General features: G+C 41.7%; 1 pseudogene; it reads right to left on the bottom strand.

Moving 5' to 3' along the window:
• Window positions 1-7,459: 7,459 nt before the first annotated feature.
• Window positions 7,460-16,294, bottom strand: LOC124967943 (vomeronasal type-2 receptor 116-like; annotated as a pseudogene).
• Window positions 16,295-17,370: the final 1,076 nt, after the last annotated feature.

The following is a 17,370-nucleotide window of genomic DNA, read 5'->3' as shown; positions in this document are numbered from 1 at the left end:
TAACAGCTACAGAACACACATTCTTTATATTGGTACATGAGACTTTTCCAAAAATAGATCACATATTAGGCCATAAATCAAGTTGTAATGAATTCCAAAACTGAAATAATTTCTTTCATTTTATCAGGTCATAAAGGAATGAAAGAGAAATTAATAAGAAGAGGAATTACAGAAATGATACAAACACATGGGTATTGAACAATTAATTTTTTTAAAAAACAGGTTTAATTGAACAAAACAAAGAATAAATTTAAAATTTTCTAGAATTAAATGGAAATAGGAAGACGAGGTGCCAGAACTTTAGGGATACAGTGAAAGTAGTACTGCGAGAGAAGCTTATACCTATGAGTTCCTGAATTAAAAAGAGAAATCTCAAATGACTTACTGGTGCATGTTAAATTCCAAGGAAAAGACAAACAAAGCTTAAGTCAAAATCAGTAGAAGGAAACACCCAACAAAAATCAACGCAAAAATCCATAGGGTCTAAAATAATGCATAGGATCAATGATACAAATATTTGGTATTTCAAAGAGGTAAACAAAATTGTCAAACCCTTAGCTAAACTAACCAAAAGAAAGAGGGAAGACCCAACAAATAAGTTGGAGATGACAAGGAACATTTTGTAAGAGATAACATGGACAGTCATAGCAACATTAAGAAGTATTTTTAAAAACTATGTTAATAAATGGACAAATTCCTGGACATATTTGACCTACAAAGTTGAACCAAGAGTATATAAAAATTTAAATAGATCAATTAGAAGCTTTGAGAATAAGTAGTAATAAAAAGTGTTTAAAGAAGTAGTCTAGGGGTTTTTCAAGATGGCGGACGAGAGGGCGGCTGTATTTCACGTTGCTCCAGGACGCAAGATTCAAAACAGGAGATAGTGAGAGACTTGGTACCAACTCAAAGCCACCGGGTGAGTCTCTCCCATTGGGGAGGCGTCCCGGATGGGGCAGTAGCCTCCGAACGCAGGGAACTTTGTGAAGTAGAGTGGCCCGGCGATACGCCCCTCCCCCCGCTGGAGCGGTAAACACGGACAACTGGGATCAGCGTAGAGGAGGCGGATCAGCACAGCACTTGGACTCGGAGCAACCACTGGGGCTCCGGGCGGCTGCCTGAGGAGGAACTGTGTGGCGAGCTGTTTGGACCCAGAACGACCGCTTCTGAACACCGGGGGGTTGCCCAGAGAAACAGGAGAAGCACAGCGGGTCGCTTGGTCTAGGAGTGACTGCATCAGAGCCACAGGCAGTTGCCAGAGGAGGAGCTGCGTGGCGAGCTGTTTGGACTCAGAACGACAGCTCCAGAACACTGGTGGCCTGCCTGGAGGAGGAGAGTGGTGGGTCGCTTGGTCTAGGAGTGACTGCATGAGAGCTACAGGCGGTTGCCAGAGGAGGAGGCGAGTGGTCAGTTGATTGGACTAAAAGCAAGTGCTCCTGAACACCGGTGGCCTGCCTGGAGGAGGAGCACGGTGGGTTACTTGGTCTCAGAGCACCGCTCCTGAACACCCAAGGGGCTATCCCGAGGAGGAGGAGGAGGAACAGGGCGGGTCACTTGGACTTGGAGTGACTGCCTAGGGCTACGGGCGGTTGGCGGGAGGAGAAGACCCGAAGTAAGTTGTTTGGACTCCTAGTGCCTGTGTCAGAAACCAGGCCGCTGGCCAGAGGAGGAGGTGTGTGGCAGGTCTCTGGGTATCGGAGCTATTGTATGGGGCTCCAGGAGGCAGCTCAGAGGAGGGGCCGCATAGCCAGGCAATTAGGTGCAGAGCAGGGTCCCAGGAGCTAGGTGGCTTCTTGCTGGAAGAGCCGCACAGAGACATGCCTAGGGGCGGAGTGAAGTTTCCAGGGCTGCAGGGAGATTCTCTGGGAGAGACAGCCTAAGGAGACTCATCTGCTAAAGGTGAGGCTCCCAGGCCCAGGAGGTAGGTCCGGGCCCCTGGGAACATTGCAGAGGAAGACAGCCCAGCCCAGGTGGTAGCTGTAGATTGAGGGGAACCTCTAGGAGGGCAACTGACAAGCAAGACGTCCCCACTGAGTGAGTCTTCCCTGCCGGGGGAGGTTTTCCCACAGGGACGGTAAAACCAGAGACATAGGCACAAACAGGCCTTGCCTCAGCCCGCAGTCTAGTTCCCCATTGGATGACCATAGGTCAACAAGTGGAGGCACCTCTGCCCACTAGCAGGGAATATACGCCACCTGAGGGTCACCACCGCTGGAGAGGCAGCTTCTTCGTGGAGCTCCGCATTATCAACTTCCTCCAAGACTTCAGGCTACTGAAGGATAAGAGGGGATATACTAGCAATCTTCAGGGACATTATAAGTCAATAGAGGAAATCTGCAATATCTTAATGACCCACTGATTCCTGAACAATATGAGAAAACAAGGGAAGAAAATGCCCCAAACAAATCTAGATGTTACATCAATAAAATCCAACGACAGCATGGCAGAAGAAATGACAGAAAGGGAGTTCAGAATGTACATAATTAAAATGATTAGGGAAGCAAACGATGAGATGAAAGAGCAAATGCAGGCATTGAATGATCGCACCAATCGACAGTTAACAGAGCAAATTCAGGAAGCAAAAGGTCATTTCAATAAAGAGTTAGAGATATTGAAATAAAACCAAACAGAAATCCTTGAAATGAAGGAAACAATAAACCAAATTAAGAACTCCATAGAAAGCATAACCAATAGGATAGAACACCTGGAAGACAAAATTTCAGGTATTGAAGACAAAATATTTAACCTTGAAAACAAAGTTGAACAAACAGAGAAGATGGTAAGAAATCATGAACAGAATCTGCAAGAACTATGGGATATCAAGAAAAGGCCAAATTTGAGAATTATTGGGATTGAGGAAGGCTTAGAGAGACAAACCAAAGGAATGAACAATCTATTCGATGAATAATATCACAAAATTTCCCAAATTGAAGAATGAAATGGAAAATCAAGTCCAAGAGGCTTATAGGACTCCAAATACACAAAATTACAACAGACCACACCAAGGCACATTATAATGAAAATACCTAACAGACAAAATAAAGACAGAATTTTAAAGTGTGTGAGAGAAAAGAACCAATTACATTCAGGGGGAAACCAATAAGAATATCAGCAGATTTTCCAATCCAGACCCTAAAAGCTAGAAGGGCCTGGAACAACATTTTTCAAGCTCTGAAAGAAATGGATGCCAACCAAGAATCTTATACCCAGCAAAACTTACCTTCAAATTTGACGAAGAAATAAATCATTCCATGATAAACAAAAGCTGAAAGAATTTACAAAAAGAAAGCCAGCATTACAGAACATTCTCAGCAAAATATTTCATGAGGAAGAGATAAAAACAAAGAAACAAATCAGCAAAGGGAGGAATTATCCTAAAGGAACTGTCAAATAAAGGAGGAACCAAGATGTGTCAAAAATTTTAAATATGAACCAAATGACCGAGAATACAAATCATATCTCAATAATAACCCTGAATGTTAATGGCCTGAATTCATCAATCAAAAGTCATAGACTGGCAGATTGGATTAAAAAGAAAGATCCAAGAATATGTTGCCTGCAGAGACTCACCTCAAAGAAAGAGATACCCATAGACTAAAGGTGAAAGGTTGGGGAAAAACATACCATGCACATGGACTCAGCAAAAAAGCTGGAGTATCCATCCTCATTTCAGATAATGTGGACTTCAAGCCAAAGTTAGTCAGAAGGGATAAAGAAGAACATTTCATACTGCTTAAGGGACGCATATATCAGCAAGACATAACAATCATAACATCTATGCCCCAAACAGTGTCCTCATCCATGTATGTCAAACAAATCCTTCTCAATTTTAGAAACCAAATAGACCGTAACACAATAATACTAGGTGATTTTAACACGCTTCTCTCACCACTGGACAGATCTTCCAAACAAAAAATTGAACAAAGAAACCATAGATATCAATAACACAATCAATAATTTAGACTTAACAGACATTTATAGAATATACCATCCAACCAAGAGCGAGTACACTTTCTTCTCAGTAGCACATGGATCCTTCTCTAAAATAGACCATATATCATGCCACAAGCTAATGTTAGCAAATACAAGAAGATAGAGACACTACCTTGTATTCTATCAGATCATAATGTATTGAAGTTAGAAATAAATGAAGAGTAAAAAACAGAAACTACTCCAACACCTGGAGATTAAACAATATGCTCTTAGATGATGAATGGATAACAGAAGATATTAGGAAGGAATTAAAAAATTCTTAGAGGTAAATGAGAACAAAGAAACATCATATCAAAATCTCTGGGACACTATGAAAGCAGTACTTAGAGGAAAATTTATTTCATGGAGCGCATTTAAAAAAGAAGTAAAACTCAAAAATAAACGATGTAAAACTACAGCTCAAAGCCTTAGAAAAAGAAGAACAGAACCAACACCAAAAAGTAGTAGAAGACAGGAAATAGTTAAACTCAGATCCGAAATCAATGAAAGTGAAAGAAAAGAAACATACAAAAAATTGACAAAATAAATACTTAGTTCTTCGAAAAAATAAACAAAATTGATAAACCTTTAGCCACACTAACAAAGAGAAGACGAGAGAAAACCCAAACCACTAAAATTCGGAATGAACAAGGAAATATCACACAGACACGACTGAAATACAAAACATAATTAGAAGTGTAAACGCCCCTGTTCCTTCTTTGGACACAAGGCTAGATATTATGGAGGCCATGAGAAGAGCCAGTTTCTCCCTTATCTCACTTTTCCCACTGGAAACCCCGCACAGGGCCTTCATCAGGTACACTAGAAATTTTGTGGCACCAGATAGCCTGTAACTGTTGTGAGAATCTAGGGAGGCAGCTCAGAATTTGGAGTCCGTCTCCTTTGGATCCACCAGTGTAATAATTAAGTGTGAGTTTTCCATTCTCCAGTGCTGCTGCTTCCTCTGCTTCCCACAACAGTAAGTCCCTCAAGTTGTCATGAGGTACACACCTGATTTACCATTTCAAACACTATCTTGTACAATAATTACCCAAGTCCTAGTCCTGGGGTCAAGGTTTTTGAGAGTGGAAAAAATGAAAACCCAATTTGCTAGATAGGAAGTTGAGTCCAGGGAGAAGGGATAAAATCTTCACTCATGGCAGCCAATTGGAATTCCAGTGCACAGGACCAGAGATGTAGCTCAGTGAGAGCAAGTGCCTGGCATGTGCAAAGCCCTGGGTTCAACCCCCAGAGCCCAAGTGAGAAAAGAATAGGAAAATGATTGACATTTACATGTGGAAACCTAACCAAAAGATAAGGTCAACAATTGACAGTTGAGAGAGAACCTCACTCAGCAAGAAAACAAAACCAGGCAGGCAATCTCTAAATTAATTTACATGATATAATGTATACATACATATATACAATTACATATATATTGAATTTACATATATATATGTGTGTATGTGTGTTTGTGTGTATGTATAATTTTTTTTTTTTGTTAACAGATTGAATGTAGAGGCAATCTCTAATCCTCATCCCTAGCTGGTTGTTTTTTTTATTTTGATACAGGGTTTCACTAAGTTGCTGAGATGGGCCCTAAAGTGATCCTCCTGCCTCAGCCTCCCAAGCTGCTGGGATTATAGATGTGTACCACCACACCCAGCAAGTTTTACTCAAATTACTAGAAAAAAAGTTTAGGAAATATATTGTGAGAATAAAATGTGTTAAGAGAAAGCAAACCTAATCGAAATGGAGAATTACCAGGTTACACTTTAAAAGACTGAAATGAAAAGGCATACAAATTGAAATAAAGGATAAAATTTTATAGAAAAAATCTCAGGTGCAGGATTGAACACTGGAATTAAAAAATCAGCAAATTGTAGAGAATACAAGGAATTTTCCAAGAACACATAAAAGAGTGTGAAAGACGTGAAAAACTCAAGGAAAATCAGAAAACCAGCAGTTATGTCAGGTGATTCCAAGCACTGAAAGAAGTTGCTTAAAGAAAAAACAAAAAAGGAAAGAGAATCCAAAGGTGAAGATTTAATGGAACATGATTTTTCATGCCTAGAGCTCTTGTTAATTTCTGGTTGCTTTTGTTTAATTTCTCATTTCATTTTTTTAATTTAATTTTTTTTTTTTTTTTTTTTTTTTTGCTTTTTGTCAAAAGTATTGTGTATGTTATGTGGTTCAGTGTGATAACTCGACATATGTATACAAACAGAATGGTCAGCATTTCCGTCTCCTTAGTCACTCCTCATGCATTTGTGCTGGGAACCTTTCCCCTCCCCTTCTCTAGTTCTCCGTGAAATATGCACAGTGTTGTAAGCTGCAGTTGCCTGCTGGGCTGAGGACCACTGGTTCCGAGTCTGCCAACCTAACTAGATATTGGTACCTATTACCGACCTACCTCTCTCCCTTCTTCCCACCTTCCAGACTGTACTGACCACTGTGTCACTCTGTACTTCTCAGAAACCAGCATTTTTAACTTCCACCTGTGAACATGTGTTTGCCTTTCTGTTTCTGGCTTATTTCACTGAGTAAATGTGCTCCGGTGTCATTCATGATATCATAATGACTCACTTTTATTCTTTATTATGTCCAAATAATCTTCCTGTACATATATCATGTTCTCTTATCTATGTATCTGTCCCTGGATACATCACTTGATTCCTATATGTATCTAGTAAGCACTAATTTAAAAACACCTAGGGGCTGGGTTGTGACTCAGTGGCAGAGGGTTTGCCTCACATGTGAGGCCCTGGGTTCAATCCTCAGCACCACATAAAAATAAACAAATAAAGGTATGGTGTCCATCTATAACTAAATTTTTATAAAAAAATTTCATAGATAAAGAATGCAGACCAGTAGAATAGAGGATGGTTAACAGGGAGACAGGAGGGGAAGGAAAGAGGAAGTATTGGGGACTGAAGTGAAGCAAATTATATTTCATACATTTACAATCCTGTGAAAATGAGTCCCAATATTAAGTGTAGTTACAGTGCACTAACAAAACACTAAAAAGTGGAAAAGAATTTTTGCATTGTATAGATGTAAAAAGAATTTCATTGACTAAAAAATGCATTCAGAAAGACTAGTGAATATATTACAGAACTTACATTAGTATATATATATACACATATATATGACAAAAGTGTGAGAAGGAAACAAAATCAGCATTAAATATTAAACATTTTATTTAAATATTTATCTTTACAAGTTGGCTGGTAAATAATTGAAATACAGCTAAGAATTCTAAGAAAACCTACTCAGGAAGAGCTGCTACATTGAGATAGCATTCTGTTTAGGAGCCTAAACGGCTGCTGGTGGTTACTTTCATATATTACTCTTTTTGAAAAAGAGACAGATCATGTTGAGGAAAAAGTTAAGTGTCTCTAGTTACTTCATAAGATTAGAATGCAAAATCAGTTTGGTTTTGGCTGTGCTTTCTCAGAACTATTAAAATGTAATAGAGAGACACAAGCTATCTGTCAGAATGCCTGTTTGCCATAGAACTTCTGTCTTTCAAATCTTTCAGACAGTTCTCCTCAGGTCTTATGAGAATAATGTAGCACTTGGGGGCAAAGATGCAGCCCAGGAGCCCAGCACTGGAGGCCAGGATGGAGAAGACCTCCACGGCCACCATGACCTTGCCCTTGGTGCTGTGGTGCACAGGGAGGAAGGTGAGCCAGACACTGCAGAACACCAGCATGCTGAAGGTCAGGAACTTGGCTTCATGAAGGTGTCAGGCAGGATCCTGGCCAGGAAGGCCATCGAAGGTCCCCATGGCCAGGGAGCCCAGGTATCCCAGGCCACAGTAGAAGGCAGTGACCGAGCCCTTGTTGCAGGTGATGATGATGTGGCCATGTTCAGAGTGTGTGTCTGAGTCCACAAAGGGAGGAGAGGTGCCCAGCCAGACTCCACAGAGAGTCAGCTGGATCAGGGAGCAGCTGGGAATGATGAAGTTAGGTGCCCCTGACACCAGCAACCGCCTCATCCTTCTCCCTGGGGCAGTGGCAGTTTTGACCAAAATGGTGGAAACTGCCACAGTGAACACCAGTCCAAATGCTATTGGCTGCAGGGTGCAGGTTGCTGGGATGGCCAATGAAGAGCAGGGAGCAGAGGAAACAGAAGGTGAGGGAGATGAGATGTAGCTGAGAGCCCAATTGTTGACCTTGACTATGGGAGTGTGTTGGTGCCTCAGGAAGACCCCAAGTACAGCAGCTGTGAGGGCAGAGAGCAGAGAGCTGTGCAGCCAGTCCCATGCTCAGGGGATCTTGATAAGCCAGGAAGGTCACAGTTCTTTGGAGACAGTGGCTTCTCTCTGTGTTAGCATGCTGGTGATCTGGACACTTCACACACTGATCTGTGTCTGCTGAGAAATGCAGAATGTCATCAGTCTGGGTGAGTATTTATCAGTACTCACAAGTCCACTCAAAGGAGTGCATTGGACAAACTTAGCTGAATAGTCGTTTGTTGCTGTGGGCAGTAACTTAATGAGTGCTGTTCAGGAAATGGCTGCAAGTCAGCACTGCCTACCTTCTTCATGGTCAGGGAAACTAAAATATTCTTTCTCCCTACAATCTTGCATATTCATAAGATCACCTTTTTTCTTTCATTATAAAAGTGGAAGACTCCCTGCCTTACTGAATTTAGGGTACAAAAATATAATCACTTAAACTGTGTGATTCATAAAAGCACAGATATAACCCTCACAGGTCTGGAGCCCAGGAAGTCAAGATGAAGGCACAGTCGCTCCCTGTCTGTGAAGGCTGTCTCTGTGCCTCAGATAGAGAGCCCTGCTGCTGTGTCTCCCATCACAATGTAGCAACTCCTCCAAACTTTTTTTTAATAATGACATTAACTCTGCTATGAAGGTGGACACCTGATGACCTAATGCTCTATGAGTTCATTCCATCTAACTGAGGGCCAAGTTTAAACACAGGAATTTGGAAGGACCCCAAACACCTGTATAGCAAAACTGTCCCTCTGAAAGCTGTGACCTGGTTAATCTAAGTGAGGGGCAATACTTACTGAGAAACCACCATGAGTAAGATAATTGGCCAAGTCCCAAGGTTACAGAGATGACCAGAAGTCTTCAAGGCCATAGGGAGTGCGTCCTCCCACCCCATAAGTCACAATCCCACCAGGGGTCATGTGTGAATTTTTGCTATAACTGAATTGAATCTGCACATTAATTTGGATAGCATGCTTTCCATTTTGAGTCTTCCCAGTCATGAGAATGCCTTGCTGCCCCCATCATTTCAGATATACTTTACTTTTCCAAATGATGATCTATAAATCTGTGGGTGGAAATCTTTCACATGTTTTCATCAAATTCATTTCTGGATCCCACATAATTTCAGGTATTGTCAACACCATCTCCTTAAATTTGTTTTCCAAAAACTACGTGACTCCTAAGTAGAAATTAAAATTGTGAATGCTAACCCAGCATTGGGCCACCACTGGCCTTTTACCAGGGTACTGAGTTGTGTGGGCTTCACATTCATGCAGGGTCGTGCTCTGACGATGTGCCTCAATCACTTATTCCCAGGTCCGGTCCTTCTGACTCCTTTGCTTGGCAGTGCTCCTGGGGCAGGGCCTCCCATGGTCAGGGAGTCCTGCAGTGGTGGATCTGTGTCCTCTGGCCCCAGGCCTCACCTCTGCGCAGTGTCTGCTCTAGTGTTGTGTGAAGGCCCAGCAGAGGTGGAAGAAGCCTTCTCCTCCATGGGCAGCAGGTCTCCTTGTTTGCATGAGATGAATGGGTCTTGAGTTTCGTCATGTTTGTGGTTATTGAAACCATAATATCTCTCTCTCTCTCTCTCTCTCTCTCTCTCTCTCTCTCTCTCTCTCCTCTGCATAAATCAGTTGGGGCTATGATGCAGCATCTTTATAAAATACAGCTGCATTTATTTTTTTATGTAAATTCTTTCTCTTGTCATGATTTTGTCAGTTCAGGGACCAAAGTCAAGCTATTAGGAGGAGGCGATGGAACATCCCCAGGTTTCCCAGCCTTTGACTGTAGGGAACATTCCTTCAGCTCATTTTTCAGCAGTCGCTGATGCAATGTTCTAAATAAACCAGTTTTGACAGAGAAACTGAGGGAATGGTGAAGACTTGCCATGGATTGAGTTCTTTGCAGTGACTGAGGCTGAGCTAGGAGCTGAGGGGAAACCTCGCTCAGCAGACATCACAGCCAGCTGTGGTGTGAGGTCACCCTGCTGCTCGCCTCATGCTGTGTGCTGGGGCTTGCCTTCCCCCAGTCCTTTGTCTCAGACTTGTTGCTGGTCAGAATCACGTAGGGTTACTTGGATTGTTTACATTAGTATGACCTATAGCATTTAGGTTGGTTCTGTTGTGTTTTAACAAGTGTCTTAACCTGACTGGATAATGTGCCTATATAGTTGTGTACAATCGTGAGTAAAATTAGATCTGTGCCTTCTGAGCCAGGTCTCCGAGGTCTGTTCACTGGTAGGCATTGTTCATCCTCACTCTCAGCAGGACCCCATCTCCAATAACAACATCTGACATCTATTTTACTCACACTTTCTAACCGTACTTACTAACGGGATTCCCTGTGATGTTTCCAGAGAAGCATGGGGGGTGTGGATGACGTCCATCCACTCATTTCATCTTCCAGCCCCCACCCAGCACCCTTTCCTGTAGTTAAACTCTGTCCCACTTAAGACAGGGCTTCTTTTAGTTTCCACACAGAACAGTCAATCCGTGGTACTTGTCTTTCTGTGTCTGGCCTATTTTGCTTGATTCCGTCCTCCAGTTCCATCCATTTCCCTGAAATTGATGGGACTTGACTTTTCTCTGGTTGAGCGATGACCGTGTGGTGGTGGGTGCTTCAGCTGGGTCCATTCTCTTGATGGGCACCTTGGCTGGCTCTACATTGTGAGTATTGTGAGCAGGCCAGAGCACAGGATGCAGTTGCTACCTAACATATTAACTTTATCTACTCAGTCCTGGATTCTTGGTATTTCTGTTGTTATTCTTTTGTGGAACCTCTGTACTGCTTCCCATGGAGGCTGTACTCATTTATATTCCCAGCATGTAGAGTTCCTTCTCCTCCTATGTCTCCTCCGCATTTGTTGTGATTGGGTTTCGTTAGTTTGTGTTTATTAGTGCATTTCAATGATACACAGCGGCCTGGTTCACTGTGACAACTCATGATGCACACAAATCAGAGTGTGCTCACTCAATCCCCAGTCCTCCCCTACCTGCTACTCCCCTTGCTCTGGCAGCATATACATTAAAATATGTTGTTTTGATAACAGCCCTTCTACCTGGACTCATTGGCATCTTGTTAAATCTGTGATTTGCAGCTCCGTGAGGAGTCCACTAAATAGGTATCATGTCCTTCTGAATGTCTTTGAAACACACTGGTCAATCTGCAGGTCAAACTTAAAATTTGTGGGAATTTTAAATCTACGGATTTGATTTCTTTAACAAATATGGGCAACTCAGAATTTTCATTTTGTCTTGGGACCTTTTGGTAATTATTATTTGTCTGGCAATTTCTCCATTTTATCTAATATTTCAGATGTATTAACATGAACTTACTTAGAACTTATTTTCATCATATTAACAATTTTTGTAGCTCTGTATAGATAACCCTCTTTCAATCTTAATGTCAATAATTTTGCATTTTTCTCTTCTATCTCAGTAGTGGTTTGTCAATTTTCTTTTGCTAAAATTGACTTTGGATTTATTGGTCTTTTATTTTCTTAAGTTTTCTTAAATTGATCATTTCCTCTCTTCTGTTCTCTTTGTGTTTAGTTTGCTGCCCTTTTTCTAAGTTTGCAATGTACTCTTAGGACATAAAACTGTCACTCTTTTCCATGTAAATGTGCATAATAAATCTTATTTCTATTATATATCTATCTGGCTACCTATCTATCATCTGTATATCTGCAGGATATTTCTTTGTAAGAATAGCTTTAGATGAACCCCACCAGACATAAGAGGTAGCATTTTAAATTTGAGACATTTGTATTTCTGTCATGATATTTATAACCCATGGGGTTGGCTTTGAAGTGTATTTTAAAATCTTCAAGCATGTAGGAGTTGCAGTTGGAGGGAGATGTTCCTGTTGTTGGTTTTGTTGGGATTCTGTTGTTTCTGAGATGAAGTCTCAACAGTTGCTAAGTTGCTGAGGCTGGCCCCGAGCATGCAGTCCTTCTTACACAGCTTCCTGAGACACTGAGGTTATATTTATGCACCACTGCACTCAGCTGCAGCTGTGTTCTTTATATGTTCCCCGGGAACATACCCTGGAAACTAATGTATTCCCAGTAATCTTTACTAAAATTGATGGTATGCTGGACTATATTGTTAGATTCAGTATATTTTAAATAAATTGAAATTATACTACTATGTTGTGAAGCTAACTACATAATAATCACAAAAAAAAAATGACAAAATACCAACTCTAGAGGTGATTTAATACCACAAACATGAGTGACTCCAAGATGATAGCTATTGTATACAAAACTCTTCAATTTTGGTCTGCCAGGCCTGGGTATATAGCTCAGTTGATGGAGTGTTGACTTGCATGCACAAGGCCCTGGTTGCAATCCCCAGTACCAAAATGGAAACAAACAAACAAACAAAAATTAATGGTCTACCAGCCATTTTACATCACCTCTGAATACCCACACCCACCTTCTTTGTTTACAAATCACACTGAACATTTTTGGTTAGGTTCTCTGAACAGTACGTGAAGTGGTAATTGCCAAGATTTAGCCATTCCTAGAAATTCTACTAAGAATGAATACCACCATTTGGCCATCTGATACACTGATTATACCACCCATTCAAAGGTTCCCTGCACCTTCCTAGAGCATGTAGATGGCACTACTGAATTCATCCAGGGAATCTCTATGCAGACTGATCCACTATGTTGGATTCTCATTCTTATATGTCATTTTTCCTCCTCATTGCAAACTAGAGAACAGGAAATCTGCCTGCCCCCTGAAGGTGTGCATGCACCACAGCATGGTACACACTGAAGAAATGCACTTTCCTCATTCAGAAGCAGCCTTCCTGAGCATCTGCTCTGCATAAGAACAGTGGTGGGCACAGGGAAATTAAGGAGGGCTAGGTCTATGTCTTCAAAGTGCTAGTTGGAAATCTCCATGTAGTTTGAAGGAAGAAGAAAGTAGACAAATAAATTATAATTGGTTACACATCCGGTCGGAGAGGAAGCTGAGGTTACTTTAAGGCTCTCAAAGGGACTTCCTGTGACAGTACTGTCTGCAGTGGGCCTAGAATAAGGAATCAAAGAGTGTAGTTCAAGGCACAAGGAGTGCTACTGCAGAGGGCGTTATTAACGATTAGCACAACTGAATCATCAACTTAAGAAAGGAATAATTCTCTCTCTGCTATTATCTCCCAGAACCTTTCCACTCCATTGCATAGGTGTGGGTACAGGAGATCTCAGGAAATTCTCCCTAAGGCATGCACTCACCTGTCTGGTTGGAAATCTCATCCTCTGGGCGGAAATGCTGCCAAAGCAACAGGCAGCTTTTCCCTCCTGTGGGGACTTCCTGAGTCCAGGTCTACAACTGGCACTGCAGACTGAGTGAGGAGTCTAGGAAAAGCAGATATGTGTTGGCAACAGGACTTTTACCTAGTTCCATAATAACTACAATGTTTTAGAGTATCATAACACTAATAAACATAGTTCACATATACCTACACATAGTTATTTGATCAGATCCAACTACACTGCAAATGTGATACTTATGAACATTTAGAAACCTATGGTTGAATGCACCTGTTTGCTTCCCACCCATCAGAAATTCACTGAGAAAATCGTGGAAGCATGCCAGTGAGTTGTTAAATAGACAAAGCTCATTTTTCAGTAAGCTCTGCAGAGCCACAACACCACCACAGCACCATGTTTATTCATGCATAATGCAAAGAATTATGATGAGGTCCAACACACCTGTCTATTTCCTGTGGCCCACTATATCTTGTCTTCAGACAGAGACAGCTTTTGACCATGTAGTAAATATGGGGAAAACGTTCCTATGTTCACCTTAAGTCTAAGGTCTTCTGGAAAATTCAAAGTTTGAGAATGTCATACTCAGCGTCCAATTGTCCTTTCTGATTCCCACTCTCTGGGTCTCCTGCAGGACTGTTAAATTTGATGTTCTTCAGGAAGGGGTGCAACTGAAAGAGAAGCATCAAGTTATGATGAGGTTTATAACAGAAAACCTGAATTAGGGGAAAACCTGCCTTTACTTTAATCCTTTTCTTGAAATAAAAGTTTCTCATAGACACATAATGGAGTGATGCAAATGAAAGCATAAGGAAATTAATATATCATAAACTTATAAAACAGAATCAACCTTAGGAGAAGATATCCAAATTCATGGACACATGATCAGTCTGTTGGCAAGCTCTCCACATAAACCTCGACACCCTTTCCTCTCCTTGTTCTCAGAGCACCTGTCACTCAGGTCAGGCCACAGTGTCTACCATGGCTACAGAATTGCATCAGATGACTCATACAAACCGTCCATTGTGCTCAGCATCCCTCAGGCAGTTCAAGAGCTAGTTCTCTGCTTGTCAATTAAGGACTTCCTGGAAGGAGTGGTTTCCCCTGTTGAGAGCAGAGGGAGGGTGGGATCCTGAGTTGCTCTCTCACTACACACTGATGATCTTCATTCCTGGCTCCTTTCCCCTTTCACACTGACATCAGGTTCTTGATCACCACCTAGGCATAGATTAACTGCTGGCAGTGAAAACAGTACAGAAGTGCTTGTGTTTGGGGAGACGGTCCTGCGCTGCTTGGTTTGAGGCCCTGTGGAATGCTTCAAGGCAGGATGCCACCTTGGTGAAGTTCACACCACTCAATGGGAGACATTACCTGCCAGGGGAGAACATGGGTCCTTTCCCACTCTTCACAGGTTGCACATCCTCTTGTCGAAGAAGCATCTCATGGAGGGTGTAGGCCACGGCATACAAAGCTGTGTATATATTGTAACTCCTGTCACTCATGGCCATGTCAAAGTGGTGCCATGGTAACCATGCCAAGGAACCTTTGGAAGAACAGTTCCTCAATGTTTTACAGTCAGACTTTGAGACTGAGCAGTTAAAATGCATCCACCACAATCTCGCAAAGGTATGTGTCCTCTGGGTATTTGGATGGATTAGCTGTCTGGATAAAATGTTCAAAACCTGAAATCTCCCCATGGTGGTGAGAAAAGAGGAGAGCACCATGGAATGGGTCAAGGATGAAAGGCTCTCACTTGACATTACATCCAACTGAGAGGTAGTGGTCCAGATTTTCCAAGTGTCCAAATTGTCCCATGTTCCAAAAGTGATGCCCAGAGCAGAGTCCATATCACCAAAAATGTGATGACATTTGCTGTTGAAGTCATTAACTGGTTATAATACACATAAGACCTTTTAGGTATAATGACACATTGCATGGGACCATATCACAATGCCTATGCAGGCTCCATTCCTGTCCATCTCTCCTCTCATCCTGAGAGAAATCAAATGCCTTTCTTGTCTTCTGAGATCACCAACTCCACCCATTTTCAGCTAAAATGAATCATCAAGGACACCATGCCAAGAGCCAGAAATGTGTCCCTGGGAGCCATCTGATAGAGTGAAGGAAACTGGCCAGAGTCACTCAGGATGGGTTCAAAAGGCCCAAAGGTGAGCTGAGGGGAAGAACATGGAGGTCTTGTGAGGAAGAGGGTTGGCACTAGGCACCCTCTCAGCACTGAAAGGTGTTCTACAATAGGTTGAAATGGTGGAACTTAAAAATTGCTTTCCTATTTTTCTAATCACCTCCCAAAACCATATCCTCCAAGGGTACTGACTAGTGTCAATTCTGGGAAACACTCTGATCTTGTTCTCTCCTCTTTACTCCAAAGAAAACAAATGTGGATACCCCATCAGACTCTGAGTCCTTATCCTTTGAAACACTTTGATACAGGCGTACACTTAGTCTTCTCCTTTCACTGTCTATAGTCCCCTGAGAAAGATGCCAGTGGAAAATGGTCTCAGCCCTTCCCACCACCCTCACCTGTGGAAATTTGTAGAGCTCCAATAGTGTTCCAACTTGGGCAGAAGGTGTCCACGCTGTTCCTGTAAGTAAGGCTGCAGATTTGCTTTCTTTCCTACAAGTAAAATTATGGATGGCCATTCCCAGCCCTGTGACCCAAATGAGGGTGCTCTTCATGGTCAACTGATGATTGTGCACAACACTATGAAATTCATATCCCAGAGACATGTTGGGTAAAAGATGGAGGTTCCTGTTGATCTCCTCAATGGCAAAAACCAATGCCAGCATACTGGTTGTTCTTGGGTTTCAACCTGTGCAGATGGCAGAGGGGTCTTTAGGGATAAGATTTCAACCATGATTATCCTTAAATCAAATGCAACATCTTGTTTGAATATTTGTTTCCCTTAAAATTCCTATGTTGAAAATATTCCCCCAAAGTGATGATGTTAGAACATGAGATCTTTGGGAGTTAACTAGGATTAAATATGGTCATGGGGGCAAATCTTTCAGAAGTGGGATTAGTGCCATTTTGAAAGCCCAGAGAGAGCTTGCTTCATCTCTGCAGGAAGAGAACACAGTGAAAAGACTCTATGCCATCGTGAACTTGGAAGGAGGACCTACCAGGTGACAAATCTGGCATGCACAAGTCTTGGAATTCCTGTCCTCCACAGATGTGAAAAATAAATATTGTTCATTAAGCCACAACAAACTCAAATCGTTTGCTGTTACAGCAGCTTGAACTGCCTGAGTCCATAACCTAATTAAGGATGAATGCCCACTCTAGTCAATCTGTCCCTACAGGTGGCTTTTGGGCCTTTAGCTTTGTAGCTAAAGCAAATAATATAACTTTTTTTCTCCTCTTCCTTCTCCTTCTCTTTCTTTCTGAGGCCACATAATATCAAATGATATAATACATAAGATAACAATTACTATTTCTTTCTGATTGATTGAAATTTTACTCTATTATCAATGGGTTATTTGATTTGTAAAGATGATTTCATCATTTCTCTGTTTGTTGGATTTCATCATAGCCCCTGGGTTTATTTTGCCTAGTGCATATTGTAGCTCCTGTCATTTCTCGACCAGGCATTATTCCACACAGTTTTTATTTAACATTTCTCATTAACCAGGATATATGTAAATTTGTGATTTTCATGTCCCGTTTGGGAATCTGTACCTCGATTGCACTTCTGTGATTATGAATATGCTCGCTTTGTTCTCATTGTTTGTGTTTAATTTGTTTTTCTAGAACTTCTTTGCTGTTCCCTGGATGTGCACCACTGGCATGCTCTCTGAAGTGGATAGGCACCTCCTCTGTGCAGTTCAGGGCCCTAAACCTTGCATCTATCCCTAGGGAATAACTT

This window comes from Sciurus carolinensis, chromosome 17 (assembly GCF_902686445.1).
Source record: "Sciurus carolinensis chromosome 17, mSciCar1.2, whole genome shotgun sequence".
Taxonomy (NCBI): Eukaryota; Metazoa; Chordata; class Mammalia; order Rodentia; family Sciuridae; genus Sciurus; species Sciurus carolinensis.
This window is presented reverse-complemented; position numbering and strand designations above follow the sequence as displayed.